At 48.1% G+C, this 15,888-nt stretch overlaps 1 long non-coding RNA gene across 4 annotated transcripts in view; it reads left to right on the plus strand.

Annotated features, from left to right (window-relative positions):
• Nucleotides 1–15,888, plus strand: part of LOC120393424 — a 29,506-nt gene that overhangs the window by 11,003 nt on the left and 2,615 nt on the right. For 2 of the 4 annotated variants that reach the window (XR_005592032.1, XR_005592031.1), the window contains exon 2: nt 15,034–15,173. This is a non-coding gene — a long non-coding RNA (uncharacterized LOC120393424). The remainder of the gene's footprint in view (nt 1–15,033; nt 15,174–15,888) is intronic. The other 2 variants (XR_005592034.1, XR_005592033.1) reach the window with 1 other exon arrangement.

Below are 15,888 nucleotides of genomic sequence, written 5' to 3' on the forward strand. Positions count from 1 at the left end.
TAAGGCAGACAGGCTGATTAGAACACCTGCAGCCAATCAAGGCAGGCTAATCAGGGCATCTGGGTTTAAAAAGGAGCTCACTCCAGTCAGGGAGGGGGGAGCCAGAGGAGAGGAAGTGTGTGTGTGAGGAGCTGGGAGCAAGAAGTGCAAGGAGCTGAGAGTGAGAGGGTGTGCTGCTGGAGGATTGAGGAGTACAAGCATTATCAGACACCAGGAGGAAGGTCCTGTGGTGAGGATAAAGAAGATGTTTGGAGAAGGCCATGGGGAAGTAGCCCAGGGAGTTGTAGCTGTCATGCAGCTGTTACAGGAGGCACTCTAGACAGCTGCAATCCACAGGGCCCTGGGCTGGAACCCGGAGTAGAGGGTGGGCCCGGGTTCCCCCCAAACCTCCGAGACACAGGAGAAGTTGACCCAGACTGTGGGGAAGATCACTGAGGTGAGCAAATCTGCCAAATAAGCGCAGGTACCACCAAGGTAGAGGAGGAACTTTGTCACAACTGGTGTCAGAAATGGGATCTGGTGTGCACAGCGCGGCAGAAGAAGGAGGGTGATTTAAATTAAAAAAAAAAAAGGAGAGGGTTTATTTTTTTTTTTCACCACAATGGATGACTTAGTGTGGGCATTGATACAAGCTACGGCGGCCCAGCAGGAGGCTACCCATGTCCAGGCAGCCGCCCAACAGGAGGCAGTGCGGCTGCAGCAAGAGACTAATAGCCTGCTGATGGACCAGGCTTCTCAAGACCAAGCTATGTTGCGGGAACTGGTAAACCAGGTAAAGACCCTTACAGAGCTGAACCGCGGCCATGATGGGACGCAGCTCATAGAGGCCAGCCATTGGCTGCAGAAAATGATGCGGGAGGATGATGTAGAGGCATACCTTCTGGCCTTTGAGAGGACAGCCCTACGGGAGGCCTGGCCTCGAGCTCAGTGGTCTGGCATCATGTAATACAGATGCAAGACCGGATAGCCCGGGTCACCCCTATTGTACGGGAACATTTGGAAAAGGCACAGGAGGCCCAGATAACCTATTACAATTACCAGGCAAAAGTCCAACAGTTCCAACCAGGGGATCGGGTGATGGTGTTGGTACCCACGGCAGAAAGCAAGCTTCTGGCCCAATGGCAGGGGCCCTATGAGGTGGTTGAACCCGTGGGGGAAGTAACCTACAAGGTATGGCAGCCAGGATGCCAAAAACAAGAACAGATTTATCACATCAACCTTCTAAAACCCTGGCATGCACAAGAGGCATGCATAACTGTCCAAAAAGACCTAACCCAGGAAAACAAGCCTTCCAAACAGGTGAGAGTATCTCCCGATTTAACACCAGACCAGAAGAATGAGGTGTCTGAGATGATCTTCCGGAACCAAGATGTGTTCTTGACAAAACCGGGTCAAACAACTGAGACATATCACCACATCGTCACAAACCCTGGGGCCAGAATAACAATGAGGCCCTATTGGGTGCCAGCGGCCAAAAGGGAGGAAATAAAAGAAGTAAAAAAAATGCTGGAGTTGGGGATCATCGAAGAATCCCACAGTCAGTGGTCCAGCCCAATCGTGCTGGTGCCCAAACCTGATGGCACCACAAGGTTTTGCAACGACTTCCGGCGACTAAACGAAGTATCCCAGTTCGACGCATACCTCGCAGAGATGAGCTAGTGGACCATCTGGGGAATGCCCAGTACTTGACTACCCTAGACTTGACAAAGGGGTACTGGCAGATTCCCCTTGCAGAAGAAGCAAAGGAAAAGACTGCGTTCTCTACACCAGAGGGTCTTTTTCAATATACTGTCCTCTCTTTTGGACTACATGGGGCCCCAGCTACTTTCCAGTGCCTCATGGACAAGCTATTACGCCCGCATAACAGTTATGTTGCTGCCTACTTGGACGATGTGGTCATTCATACCCCAGACTGGGAAACCCACCTAGAGAAGGTGGAGGCAGTCCTTGATACCTTCAGGCGAGCTGGCCTTACAGCAAACCCTGCAAAGTGCACTGTAGGGTTTACAGAGGCCAAATATCTTGGCTACATTGTGGGAAAAGGTCTGGTAAAACCCCAAGTGAACAAGTTGGAGGCCATCCAAAATTGGCCCTGACCACGTCGCAAGAAACAAGTCCGGGCATTCCTAGGTGTAGTGGGGTATTGCCGACGGTTTATCCCCCACTTTGCCACAAGGGAAAGCCCCCTGACAGACCTAGTGAAAGCCTGTGGACCTGATCTGGTAAGATGGTCTGACGCAGCAGAGGAAGCATTCACAGACCTAAGGATTGCCCTCTGCAGTAACCCCGTACTGATAGCCCCTGATTTCTCCAAGGCATTTATCCTGCAGACAGATGCATCGGAAGTAGGGTTGGGGGCCATTCTATCACAGATGGTCGGGGAGGAGGAACACCCAATTCTCTACCTCAGTAGGAAACTCCTTCAGAGGGAACAAAAATATGCAGTGGTGGAGAGAGAGAGAGTGCCTCGCTGTAAAATGGGCCATTGAAGCATTGCGCTACTACTTGCTCGGGCGCAGATTTGTCCTCGTGACCGACCATGCCCCTCTTCAATGGATGCAGCGGAACAAGGAGAAGAACACAAGGGTGACCAGGTGGTTCTTATCCCTCCAACCTTTTCAGTGCCGTGTGCAACACAGGGCAGGGAGCCATCACGGTAATGCCGATGGCCTGTCACGTGTGCACTGTCTGGCATCCCAAGCTGCCCAACCCCTTGGTGTTGAGCAGGGGGGAGGGATATGTGACAGACCCAGGCGAGTGGGGTACAGGAGTCTGGTAGAGGGCAAATATACTGGTCACTGGGTGAGTAGTTTTCTGTTCCCTGAGTGACCAGAGCAGGGGCTGCACTAGAGTAATTAGGAACCTGCTAGAACCAATTAAGGCAGACAGGCTGATTAGAACACCTGCAGCCAATCAAGGCAGGTTAATCAGGGCACCTGGGTTTAAAAAGGAGCTCACTCCAGTCAGGGAAGGGGGAGCCAGAGGAGAGGAAGTGCGTGTGAGGAACTGGGAGCAAGAGGTGCAAGAGTGAGAGTGAGAGGGTGTGCTGCTGGAGGACTAAGGAGTACAAGCATTATCAGTCACCAGGAGGAAGGTCCTGTGGTGAGGATAAAGAAGGTGTTTGGAGGAGGCCATGGGGAAGTAGCCCAGGGAGTTGTAGCTGTCATGCAGCTATTACAGGAGGCACTCTAGACAGCTGCAATCCACAGGGCCGTGGGCTGGAACCCGGAGTAGAGGGTGGGCCCGGGTTCCCCCCAAACCTCCCAATGCCTGATCAGACACAGGAGAAGTTGACCCAGACTGTGGGGAAGATCACTGAGGTGAGCAAATCTGCCAAATAAGCGCAGGACCCACAAAGGTAGAGGAGGAACTTTGTCACAATATAAATGATGTGGTCTAAATTAGCTGTTACCACTCAAGAAAGAAATCCCAGAGTCATTGTGAATAGTTCTCTGAAAACATCCACTCAATGTGCAGCAGCAGTTAAAAAAGCAAACAGAATGCTGGGAATAATTAAGAAAGGGATAGATAATAAGACAGAAAACATCATGTTGCCTCTGTATAAATCCATGGTACGCCCACATCTTGAATACTGTGTGCAGATGTGATCACCCCATCTCAAAAAAGATATATTGGAATTGGAAAAGGTTCAGAAAAGGGCAACAAAAATGATTAGGGGTATGCAACGGCTTCCGTATGAGGAGTGATTAATAAGACTGGGACTTTTCATCTTGGAAAAGAGACGGCTAAGGGGAGATATGATTGATGTCTATAAACTCTTGACTGGTGTAAAGAAAGTAGATAAGGAAGTGCTGTTTACTACTTCTCATAACACCAAATGAAATTAATAGGCAGCAGGTTTAAAACAAATAAAAGGAAGTATTTCTTCATACAATGCACAGTCAACCTGTGGAACTCCTTGCCAGAGCATGTTCTGATGTCCAAGACCATAACAGGGTTAAAAAAGAACTAGATAAATTTATGGAGGATAGGTCCATCAATAGCTATTAGCCAGGATGGGAAGGAATGGTGTCCCTAGCCTCTGTTTGCCAGAAGCTGGGAACGAGCAACAGGGGATGGATCACTTGATTCTGTTCATTCCCTCTGGGGCACCTGGTCCTGGCCACTGTCAGAAGACAGGATACTGAGCTAGATGGACCTTTGGTTTGACCCAGTAGGGCCATTATTATATGTCCTGATTAGTGTAGAACTGTGATACCACCTTCAGTAAGAAGGCTTGGTGGGGTCACAGCTGGACCTTGTCCTTGTAGAACACTGCATAGGGGGGTTCCCAATGTCAGTGCTCTAATCTCTGAAATCCTTCATGCCAAAGTAATTGCCACTGGGAAGGAGACCTTCCACAAGAGAAGCAGCAGCAAACAAGAATCTAATGGCTTGGGGGGAGGGGAGGGGCATGAGTCTTGGCAGCACCAGGTTCAGATCACAAGGAGGGATAGGGTCACAAACCTGGAGTAAAGACACTCTAGACCTTTCAGGAACCTGATTGTCATCTCATGGGGGAAAAGTGGTTTACCGTGGACCGGAGGGTGGAAGGCCAAGATGGCCACCAGATGAACCTTGATGAGAAGGCCAGACCTTGTTGCTTGAGACAGGTAGTCTAAGATGGACTGTGGTGAGGCCCAGTGAGGAGAAAGATTCTGGTTGGAGGTCCAATGTGCAAAGCACTTCCATTTAGCCAGGGTAGGTTGCCTTGGTGGAGGGCTTTCTACAACCTATTAGGACCTGCTCCAAACATGCACGCTCCTCCGCATTCAGCCACGCAGCAGCCATGCCATCAGGTGCAGAAATGCTAGGTTCGAGTGCAGCAGATGGCCGTGGTTCTGGGAGAGCAAGTCTGTCCGGAGCAGAAGTGATGCTAATGGTGATGCTATAGAAAGTTCTAACAAAGTGCTGAATCAGTGCTGGTGTGGCCGCTCCAGAGCTATCAGGATCACCTTTGCTCTGTCCCACTTGACTTTCAAGAGGACCTTGTGGACCAGTGGTATTGGCAGGAAGCTGTACAGCAAAGCCCCTGACCATGGAGAGAGGAAGCCATCTGACAGGGAACTTTTGGTGAGCCCGCAAATCAAGCAGAGCCGGCAACACTTCCTGTTCTGTCTGGATGCAAACAGGTCCACCTGAGGAGTTCTCCACCTCTGGAAGATGATGTCAACCACCTCTGGAGAAGAGGACAAGGACCTGCTTAGGAGATCTGCTAACATATACCTGGTCCATGGGAGTTGTGAGTCCACGGGATGAATGGCATGCTGCACACTGAAGACCAATAACTGGAAAGCATCTTGGCACAGGGCTGTCGAGTGTGCTCCGTCTTGCTTGTTGATATAGAACATCGCTGTGGTATTGTCCATCACGATTTGGACCACTCTGCCCTTCAGGAAGGGAAGAAATACTTGGGAAACCACTATTAACACTCTCTGTTGCAAGAGAAGGTTGCATTCCAGCGACCATCATGGGCAGTAAGGGCCTGAGAGGGCACAGGGCTGGCGGTGACTAATATATTGGTGCATGAATGTTGGGCTCCAGAGGGTGCCAGAGCCAGCCCTCTAGATACCACTAAGGCAAAAATCTCTGGCAGCCATGCACGTGGATGCGCACACACCTAACATGGAATTGACAGGAGCAAGCACTTGAAGAAGAACTAGGAACTACTGGGAATAGAACCCATCCCTAATGTTGCGGAGGGACCTCCTCTTACAACCCCCCAGGCCAGTAAAGACTGAACCTGCCTGAGGAGCAGTGTCTCATGAGAGGAGTCCACGAAGAAAGCTGGGGTAGGGGTAGGGGTCAGGGAGGAGGAATGGAGAAGAACTGTATGGCATAACCTGATCTGACTGTGCTTAGGACCCAGATGTTCATGGTAATCAAGTCTCAGACGCCATAAAAATTAGTCAGCCTGTTTCCAAACAAGGAAGATGGCGAAGGAGAGAACACCATTGAATCACTGTCCTAGACATGTATCAAAATAGGTGCTTGCTGGATCTCAGGATGGGCGGGGGTGGAATCAGACAGCTGGTTAAATCCAGAACCAGAGAACCTTCTCCTCTGTGATGAGTGGCCTTTCTGGTAGTAATCCTGCTGTCTAACAGGAAGGGAGGACTATTCAAAAAAACACTGTGAGCAGTAGTGCAACTGACCATTATTGTGACTCTGCCAGCTCATGCCAAGGCCCCGGGTCTCACTGACAAATGCATAGCTGGAAACCAGTCTGGCTTACCTGTGGGTTAATATTATTAAAATAGATATTAGTGTTATAAGAATGTGTTTAGGTGCGCACCAAACCATTCTGTCCAGTTCTAAGATGGCCTCATTAATTGGGAGGGCCTCCCTGGTCAGTCCTTGGAGTTGCAAAATGTCCAAGAGCTGGTGTTGAAGGTCCTGGATCTCCTTTAATGGGATCTGTAGATCATTAGTGACCCATTATAACAGCTCCTGATACTGACAGTAATCGTCTGGTGGAAAAGGTGACAAAGGAGTCTGGAGAAGAAGCTGCCCCTGTTGGAACCATCAGTACCAGCAGAACTGGTTCTGGATCTTCCTTCTTATACACCAATGGTTCTGGCTGATGAAAGAGGGAGACGCAGTACAACTCCTGAGGGGTCTGGATGCCTGCCACAGAGGCCCAAAAGGCAAAAAGGAGGGATTCATCAGTTGCAGTGGGCCCCATGGGTATCTGCACCAACAGATCCTGGGGGAGCTGTAAGCGGAGGTTTGGTAATTGTAGCCTCTCAACTGCCTGTCAGGGGCCCTGTGCCTCCACGGAGATACTGGTGCAGCTACCTCCTCTGACTCCAAAGATGGTTCCATTGGTAGTGGCAGTACTATCAGTATTTGGTCGCTCCTCCCCAATGGCTGGAGATGGCACTGCTCCTGAGACATCTCTAACAATTCCTCTGCTAGAATAAAGATGGCCCTTAGGAGGGTAGGTCCAGAAAGGAATGGAGACTGTGGCGTAGGGGAGGAATCTATCCTCTGGTGTTAGAAAGGTCTCCATACAGCCAGCAGAAATACCTGATGGACCCAGCTTTTCTGTTGCAGCCAAATGGTCTCTAGGTTAATGAGGCAGTACTAACAATGATCTCGGACCTGCACTTGTAGATGGGACTGGCAAATGTTCATCTTTTTGCTTCAGTACCACAGCCACTGTTGGAATCAGTAGATCTCTCTTTTTGCATGCGTTGACCTACAATCTGAGGCTTTTCAGCAGCACCAGTTCCATGGATTCTGTACATGACATCTCACCTGACCAGGACCAGCTTGGGGCGGGAACTAATTTCTTCTGGATGGTGCTGTGACAGGCATCCGCAGCATGCAACCTGGAACCGGGGTACTGCTGAGCCCTCTGACATACCAATCCCACCCCCCCACACACACACTGTGCAGCTGTGACAAGCTGTAGACTGCTGCCAGTCCTTCACTCCCCCAGACACTTATACAGGAAGGGTGTGACATTATATGATTAAAATAGGACCATGTTGATCATTGTTGTTACCACTGTTATACAATTGCACCAAATCTTGTATGAAGTATTGCATGTAAGCAGTCAATGGAAAAGTTATGATTTCCTGAATGTGATTATCCTATTTGTATGCATGTATCATTTTGTATCTGAAGTTATGAATATTGACCAATATGCCTGTATTTGAAATGTGTTTGCTCCTGTGGTAACACCCACAAAGTATTTACATCCAGTCTAGCCAGAACATTGTGAAGGGAATGTTTAAATTGATGGCCCATCAATGAACACAATGGGCCATGAAAGAAGCTCATCCTACCTGAGGGACTTTCCTGAGGACATTCTAGGTAGAGTATAAAAACAGCAAGGAGTCCAATGACATCTAGACTGGACTATAAGGTGGATAGAAAGCTGGCTAGATCATCGGGCTCAACGGGTAGTGATCAATGGTTCCATGTCTAGTTGGCAGCCCGTTTCAAGTGGAGTGCCCCAAGGGTCGGTCCTGGGGCCGGTTTTGTTCAATATCTTCATAAATGATCTGGAAGATGGTGTGGACTGCACTCTCAGCAAATTTGCAGATGACACTAAACTTGGAGGAGTGGTAGATACGCTGGAGGGTAGGGATAGGATACAGAGGGACCTAGACAAATTAGAGGACTGGGCCAAAAGAAACCTGATGAGGTTCAACAAGGACAAGTGCAGAGTCCTGCACTTAGGACGGAAGAATCCCATTCACTGTTACAGACTAGGGACCGAATGGCTAGGAAGCAGTTCTGCAGAAAAAGACCTAGGGGTTATAGTGGACGACAAGTTGGTTATGAGTCAACAGTGTGCCCTTGTTGCCAAGAAGGCTAATGGCATTTTGGGCTGTATAAGTAGGGGCATTGCCAGCAGATCAAGGGATGTGATCATTCCCCTCTATTCGACATTGGTGAGGCCTCATCTGGAGTACTGTGTCCAGTTTTGGACCCCACACTACAAGGAGGATGTGGAAAAATTGGAAAGAGTCCAGCGGAGGGCAACAAAAATGATTAGGGGGCTGGAGCACATGACTTATGAGGAGAGGCTGAGGGAACTGGGATTGTTTAGTCTGCAGAAGAGAAGAATGAGGGGGGATTTGATAGCTGCTTTCAACTACCTGAAAGGGGGTTCCAAGGAGGATGGATCTAGACTGTTCTCAGTGGTACCTGATGACAGAACAAGGAGTAATGGTCTCAAGTTGCAGAGGGGGAGGTTTAGGTTGGATATTAGGAAAAACTTTTTCACTAGTAGGGTGGTGAAGAACTGGAATGGGTTACCTAGGGAGGTGGTGGAATCTCCTTCCTTAGAGGTTTTTAAGGTCAGGCTTGACAAAGCCCTGGCTGGGATGATTTAGTTGGGAATTGGTCCTGCTTTGAGCAGGGGGTTGGACTAGATGACCTCCTGAGGTCCCTTCCAACCCTGATATTCTATGATTCTATGATCTTAAAGGCTAACAGATTTATTTGAGCATAAGCTTTTGTGGGTTAAAAAAAACACTTCAGATGCATGGAGTGAAAATTGCAGATACAGGCATACATATATATTAGCACATGAAGAGAAGGGAGTTACCTTACAAGTGAAGAACCAGTAATGACAAGTTCAATTCAGTCAGGGTGGCTGTGGTCCACTCCTAATAATTGATGAGGAGGTGTCAATACCAAGAGAGGGAAAATTGCTTTTGTAGAGAGCCAGCCACGCCCAGTCCCTATTCAAGCCCAAATTGATGGTGTTAAGTTTGCAAATGAATTGTACATAAGAACATAAGAACATAAGAAAGGCCGTACCGGGTCAGACCAAAGGTCCATCTAGCCCAGTATCTGTCTACCGACAGTGGCCAATGCCAGGTGCCCCTGAGGGAGTGAACCTAACAGGCAATGATCAAATGATCTCTCTCCTGCCATCCATCTCCATCCTCTGACGAACAGAGGCTAGGGACACCATTCTTACCCATCCTGGCTAATAGCCATTTATGGACTTAGCCACCATGAATTTATCCAGTCCCCCTTTAAACATTGTTATAGTCCTAGCCTTCACAACCTCCTCAGGTAAGGAGTTCCACAAGTTGACTGTGTGCTGCGTGAAGAAGAACTTCCTTTTATTTGTTTTAAACCTGCTGCCTATTAATTTCATTTGGTGACCCCTAGTTCTTGTATTATGTGAATAAGTAAATAACTTTTCCTTATCCACTTTCTCAACATCACTCATGATTTTATATACCTCTATCATGTCCCCTTAGTCTTCTCTTTTCCAAACTGAAGAGTCCTAGCCTCTTTAATCTTTCCTCATATGGGACCTTCTCTAAACCCCTAATCATTTTAGTTGCTCTTTTCTGAACCTTTTCTAGTGCTAGAATATCTTTTTTGAGGTGAGGAGACCACATCTGTACACAGTATTCGAGATGTGGGCGTACCATGGATTTATATAAGGGCAATAATATATTCTCAGTCTTATTCTCTATCCCCTTTTAATGATTCCTAACCTCCTGTTTGCTTTTTGACCGCCTCTGCACACTGCGTGGACATCTTCAGAGAACTATCCACGATAACTCCAAGATCTTTTTCCTGACTCGTTGTAGCTAAATTAGCCCCCATCATGTTGTATGTATAGTTGGGGTTATTTTTTCCAATGTGCATTACTTTACATTTATCCACATTAAATTTCATTTGCCATTTTGTTGCCCAATCACTTAGTTTTGTGAGATCTTTTTGAAGTTCTTCACAATCTGCTTTGGTCTTAACTATCTTGAGTAGTTTAGTATCATCTGCAAACTTTGCCACCTCACTGTTTACCCCTTTCTCCAGATCATTTATGAATAAATTGAATAGGATTGGTCCTAGGACTGACCCTTCTCCATTCTGAGAATTTACCATTAATTCCTACCCTTTGTTCCCTGTCCTTTAACCAGTTCTCAATCCATGAAAGGACCTTTCCTTTTATCCCATGACAGCTTAATTTACGTAAGAGCCTTTGGTGAGGGACCTTGTCAAAGGCTTTCTGGAAATCTAAGTACACTATGTCCACCGGATCCCCCTTGTCCACATGTTTGTTGACCCCTTCAAAGAACTCTAATAGATTAGTAAGACACGATTTCCCTTTACAGAAACCATGTTGACTATTGCTCAAGAGTTTATGTTTTTCTATGTGTCTGACAATTTTATTCTTTACTATTGTTTCAACTAATTTGCCCGGTACCGACGTTAGACTTACCGGTCTGTAATTGCCGGGATCACCCCTAGAGCCCTTTTAAAATATTGGCGTTACATTAGCTAACTTCCAGTCATTGGATACCGAAGCCGATTTAAAGGACAGGTTACAAACCTTAGTTAATAGTTCCGCAACTTCACATTTGAGTTCTTTCAGAACTCTTGGGTGAATGCCATCTGGTCCCGGTGACTTGTTAATGTTGAGTTTATCAATTAATTCCAAAACCTCCTCTACTGACACTTCAATCTGTGACAGTTCCTCAGATTTGTCACCTACAAAAGCCAGCTCAGGTTTGGGAATCTCCCTAACATCCTCAGCCGTGAAGACTGAGGCAAAGAATCCATTTAGTTTCTCCGCAATGACTTTATCATCTTTAAGCGCTCCTTTTGTATTTTCATCGTCAAGGGGCCCCACTGGTTGTTTAGCAGGCTTCCTGCTTCTGATGTACTTAAAAAACATTTTGTTATTACCTTTGGAGTTTTTGGCTAGCCGTTCTTCAAACTCCTCTTTGGCTTTTCTTATTACACTCTTGCACTTAAGTTGGCAGCGTTTGTGCTCCTTTCTATTTGCCTCACTAGGATTTGACTTCCACTTTTTAAAGGAAGTCTTTTTATCTTTCACTGCTTCTTTTACATGGTGGTTAAGCCACGGTGGCTCTTTTTTAGTTCTTTTACAGTTTTTCTTAATTTGGGGTATACATTGAAGTTGGGCCTCTATTATGGTGTCTTTAAAAAGGGCCCACTTGCAGGGATTTCACTTTAGTCAATGTACCTTTTAACTTTTGTCTAACTAACCCCCTCATTTTTGTATAGTTCCCCCTTTTGAAATTAAAGGCCACAGTGTTGGGCAGTTGGGATGTTCTTCCCATCACAGGGATGTTGAATGCTATTGTATTATGGTCACTATTTCCAAGCGGTCCTGCTATAGTTACCTCTTGGACCAGCTCCTGCGCTCCACTCAGGATTAAATCTAGAGTCGCCGCCCTTGTGGGTTCCTCGTACCAGCTGCTCCATGAAGCAGTCATTTAAAGTATCGAGAAATTTTATCTCTGCATTTCGTCCTGAAGTGAAATGTTCCCAGTCAATATGGGGATAATTGAAATCCCCACTATTATTGGGTTCTTAATTTTGATAGCCTCTCTAATTTCCCTTAGCATTTCATCATCACTATTACTGTCCTGGTCAGGTGGTCGATAATAGATCCCTAATGTTATATTTTTACTAGAGCATGAAATTTCTATCCATAGAGACTCTATGGAACCTGTGGATTCGCTTAAGATTTTTACTTCATTTGAATCTACACTTTCTTTAACATATAGTGCCACTCCTCCCCCTGCACGGCCTGTTCTGTCCTTCCGATATATTTTGTACCCCGGAATGATTGTGTCCCATTGATTGCTCTCAGTCCACCAGGTTTCTGTGATGCCTATTATATCAATATCCTCCTTTATCACAAGGCACTCTAGTTCACCCATCTTATTATTTAGACTTCTGGCATTTGTGTACAAGCACTTTAAAAACTTGTCCCTGTTTATTAGCCTGCCTTTTTCTGATGTGCCAGATTCTTTTTTATGTGACTGTTCATCATCTGATCCGGCCCTTACATTATATTTCTCATTCCTCTGCTCCTGACTATAACCTATAATTGTAGCTCTGCAGTTTCTCTTTGAAGTCTGTTTTTGAAGTTTTTTTGTTGAAGGATGGCTACTTTTAAATCTGTTATTGAATGTCTATGGAGATGGAAGTGTTCCCCTACTGGCTTTTGTATGTCAGCATTCCTGTTGTCTTTGTGTCTATTTATCCTTTTTTGTAGAGACTATCCAGTTTGGCCAATCTACATGGCAGAGGGGCATTGCTGGCACATGATGGCATATATCACATTAGTAGATGTGCAGGTGAATGAGCCTCTGATGGTGTGGCCGGTGCAATTGGGTCCTATGATGGTGTCGCTAAAGTAGATATGGGGACAGAGAAGGCAACAGGGTTTGTTACAGGGATTGGTTCCTGGGTTAGTCTTTCCGTGGTGTGTAGTTGCTGGTAAGTATTTGCTTCAGGTTGGGGGGCTGTCTGTAGGCGAGGACTGGCCTTTCTCCCATAGCCTGTGAGAGTGGGGGATCATTTTCCAGGATAGGTTGCAGATCGCTGATGATGCGCTGGAGAGGTTTTAGCTGGAGGCTGTACGTGATGGCCAGTGGTGTTCTGTTATTTTCCTTGTTGGACCTGTCCCGTAGTAGGTGACTTCTGGTTACCCATCTCGCTCTGTCAATCTGTTTCCTCAATTCCCCCAGTGGGTATTGTAGTGTTAAGAATGCTTGAGAGAGATCTTGTAGTTGTTTGTCTCTGTCTGAGGGATTGGAGCAAATGCAGTTGTATCTTAGGGCTTGACTGTAGACAAATGATTGTGTGATGTGTCCTGGATGGAAGCTGGAGGCATGTAGGTAAGTATAGTGGTCATTAGGTTTCCGGTATAGGGTGGCGTTTATGTGACCGTAGGATGACCAGACGTCCCGATTTTATCGGGACTGTCCCGATATTTGCTTGTTTGTCCCACGTCCTGACCAATGTTAGGTCGGGACACTGGACAAACAAGCAAAGGCTCTGGAGCCCAGAAGGGCTCGCACCCTCCCCCTCCCCGACTCCGCCCCCACCTTCCCCCATTGGATCCTTCCCCAAATCCCTACCCCCATCCCCGCCCCCTCACTGCCCCATTGGCTCCCTCCCCAAATCCCCGCCTCTTGCCAAACACGCCATGCCCAGGAGACACAGGGGAGCACCGGGCCGGGGTGAGTGTGAGTCTGGCCTGGCCCCGAGCAGGCAGGACTCGGGCGCGGTACCTGGAGGGAGAATAGGGGGGCAGCCCGCGGGGCCAGGCGGCTGTTCTCCCCACCTGGGCAGCGGGACTCAGGAGCAGCCACTGCTGCAGCTTCCACTGCCGCAGGGGGAGGAAGTGGGCAAGCACGTGGCACTCGGCGGCTGCGGCTTTGGCGCCCGGGCCCGAACCCCCCAAGCCTGGGCCTGCTGCGGGGACCCAGCAGCGTGCATGCTGCGCCCAGCCCCTGGCCAGTCGCGTCTGGGCTGGCTGACCAGCTGGTGCAATCCTGCGGTGGAGGTATCGGCAGCCCAGCCCCGTTCGTTCCCCTGCAGGACCCAAGTGGGATGGGGGGGCTGGGGCCTGCTGCCCCCACTCCGGGGCCGCCCGTGAGATTGCACCAGCTGGGCAGCCAGTCCAGATGTGACTGGCCAGGGGCTGGGTGCGCGCAGCGTGCGCGCTGGGTCCCCGCAGCAGGTCCGGGCTCAGGGGGTTCGTGGGTGCCAGAGCCGCAGCCACCGAGCTTGGCCAACGGCCGCTTCCTCCCCCTGCGGCAGTGGGAGCTGCAGCAGCGGCTGCTCCCGAGTCCCGCTGCCCAGGTGGGGAGAACAGCCGCCACCTGGCCCCGCAGGCCACCCCTTACTCTCCCTCCAGGTACCGCGCCCGAGTCCTGCCTGCTAAGGGGCCAGGCTGGACTCACACTCACCCCGGCCCCGTGATCCCCTGAGTCTCCCGAGCCTCCCTCCAGCGCTTGCAGAGGGAGGAGGAATCGGGGGTGGGGGGTTTTTTTTTGCTCTGCCGCCATTTTTTCCCCCTCTGCCCCCTCCCCCCCCCACGTCCTGATATTTGACCTGGGTGATCTGGTCACCCTATGTGACCGTCACTTATTTGCACTGTAGTGTCCAGGAAGTGAATCTCTTGTGTGGACTGGTCCAGGCTGAGGTTGATGGTGGGGTGGAAATTGTTGAAATCCAGGTGGAATTCCTCAAGGGCCTTCTTCCCGTGGGTCCATATGATGAAGATGTCATCAATGTAGTGTGAGGAGGGGTGCTAAGGGATGAGAGCTGAGGAAGCATTGTTCTAAGTCAGCAATAAAAATGTTGGCATACTGTGGGGCCACGCGGGTACCCATAGCAGTGCCGTTGACTTGAAGGTATAAGTTGTCCCCAAATCTGAAATGGTTGTGGATGAGGACAAAGTCACAAAGCTCAGCCACCAGGTGTGCCATGGCCTCATCAGGGATACTGTTCCTGACAGCTTGTAGTCCATCCTCATGTGGAATATTGGTGTAGAGTATAGTAATAGATACTAGGTAGAGTATAGGTAATGGCTGCACTGACTCATCAAAGCATGCAAGGGCATGTGACTGGATCATGTGATACTAAACTCCATCTTGTGTGCCTGACTTTCCCACAAACTATGCTGAGGGCTTTGTTTAGGACAATGAAGTTTCTCTCCACATGGCAGAAGCTATAAAAGGCCCTAGAAAAAATTCCATTTTGCCTCTTTCTTGCTCTGATCTCTAGCCTATGGCCTTATAATAATGAGCACATTCTAACCAAGGGACGGAGGACCTGCCAATTATTTGGAAGCAATCAGCGACTTAACAAGCCAGCAGTTTATTCCATTGCTGCTCCAAACCTGATACAAGAAGTCCACAATTGTTGTAAGTATTTGATTCCTTTAACCAATTTTAACTCTCATATTTTCTTCTTTTTATAAATAAACCTTTAGATATTAGATACTAAAGTATTGGCAACAGGATGATTATTGGGTAAGATCTGAGTTATATATATGTATATGTATATATATATATATATATATATATATACCTGGATATATGGCTGGTCCTTTTGGATCAGAACAACCCTTTGATGAAATTGGTTTTAAATAACCACTCATTAAGTCTAGTGTCTGGGTGTTGAATCCAAGACTGGAATATCCAAGGACGCTGCATTTCTGACTACTTGTTAGCCAGTGTGGTGAGACAGAAGTTTACTTTGGTTGCTGGTTTGGCATATCTTATGGAAGAATAACCACCAGTTTTGGGGTGTGTCTTCCCTATTTCTCAGAAGTTTATCATGAATTTGGTATTCTCAGTTGTGACCCACAGAGGCACGGAGACACAGGGACAACTCCAGCTACATGAATGCTTCTCCTCAGCCACTCATGAACTAACACTAGAGAGGCTCCACCCAAACAACCTCCCTCCCCCACCTCCACAGCCTAGGACCCCAGAGCTATTCCATCTTGCCCTGGTCAAAAGCCTGACCACTGCCAGTATAAGATTATTACCCAGTCTGCCTCTCCCTCAATGTGGAGATGACAATACACCAGGTTTTGTTCCTGAGCAGATTCCCCAAGCATTTCAAGCACACTTT

The sequence above is a fragment of the Mauremys reevesii genome, unplaced genomic scaffold (assembly GCF_016161935.1).
Source record: "Mauremys reevesii isolate NIE-2019 unplaced genomic scaffold, ASM1616193v1 Contig2, whole genome shotgun sequence".
Taxonomy (NCBI): Eukaryota; Metazoa; Chordata; order Testudines; family Geoemydidae; genus Mauremys; species Mauremys reevesii.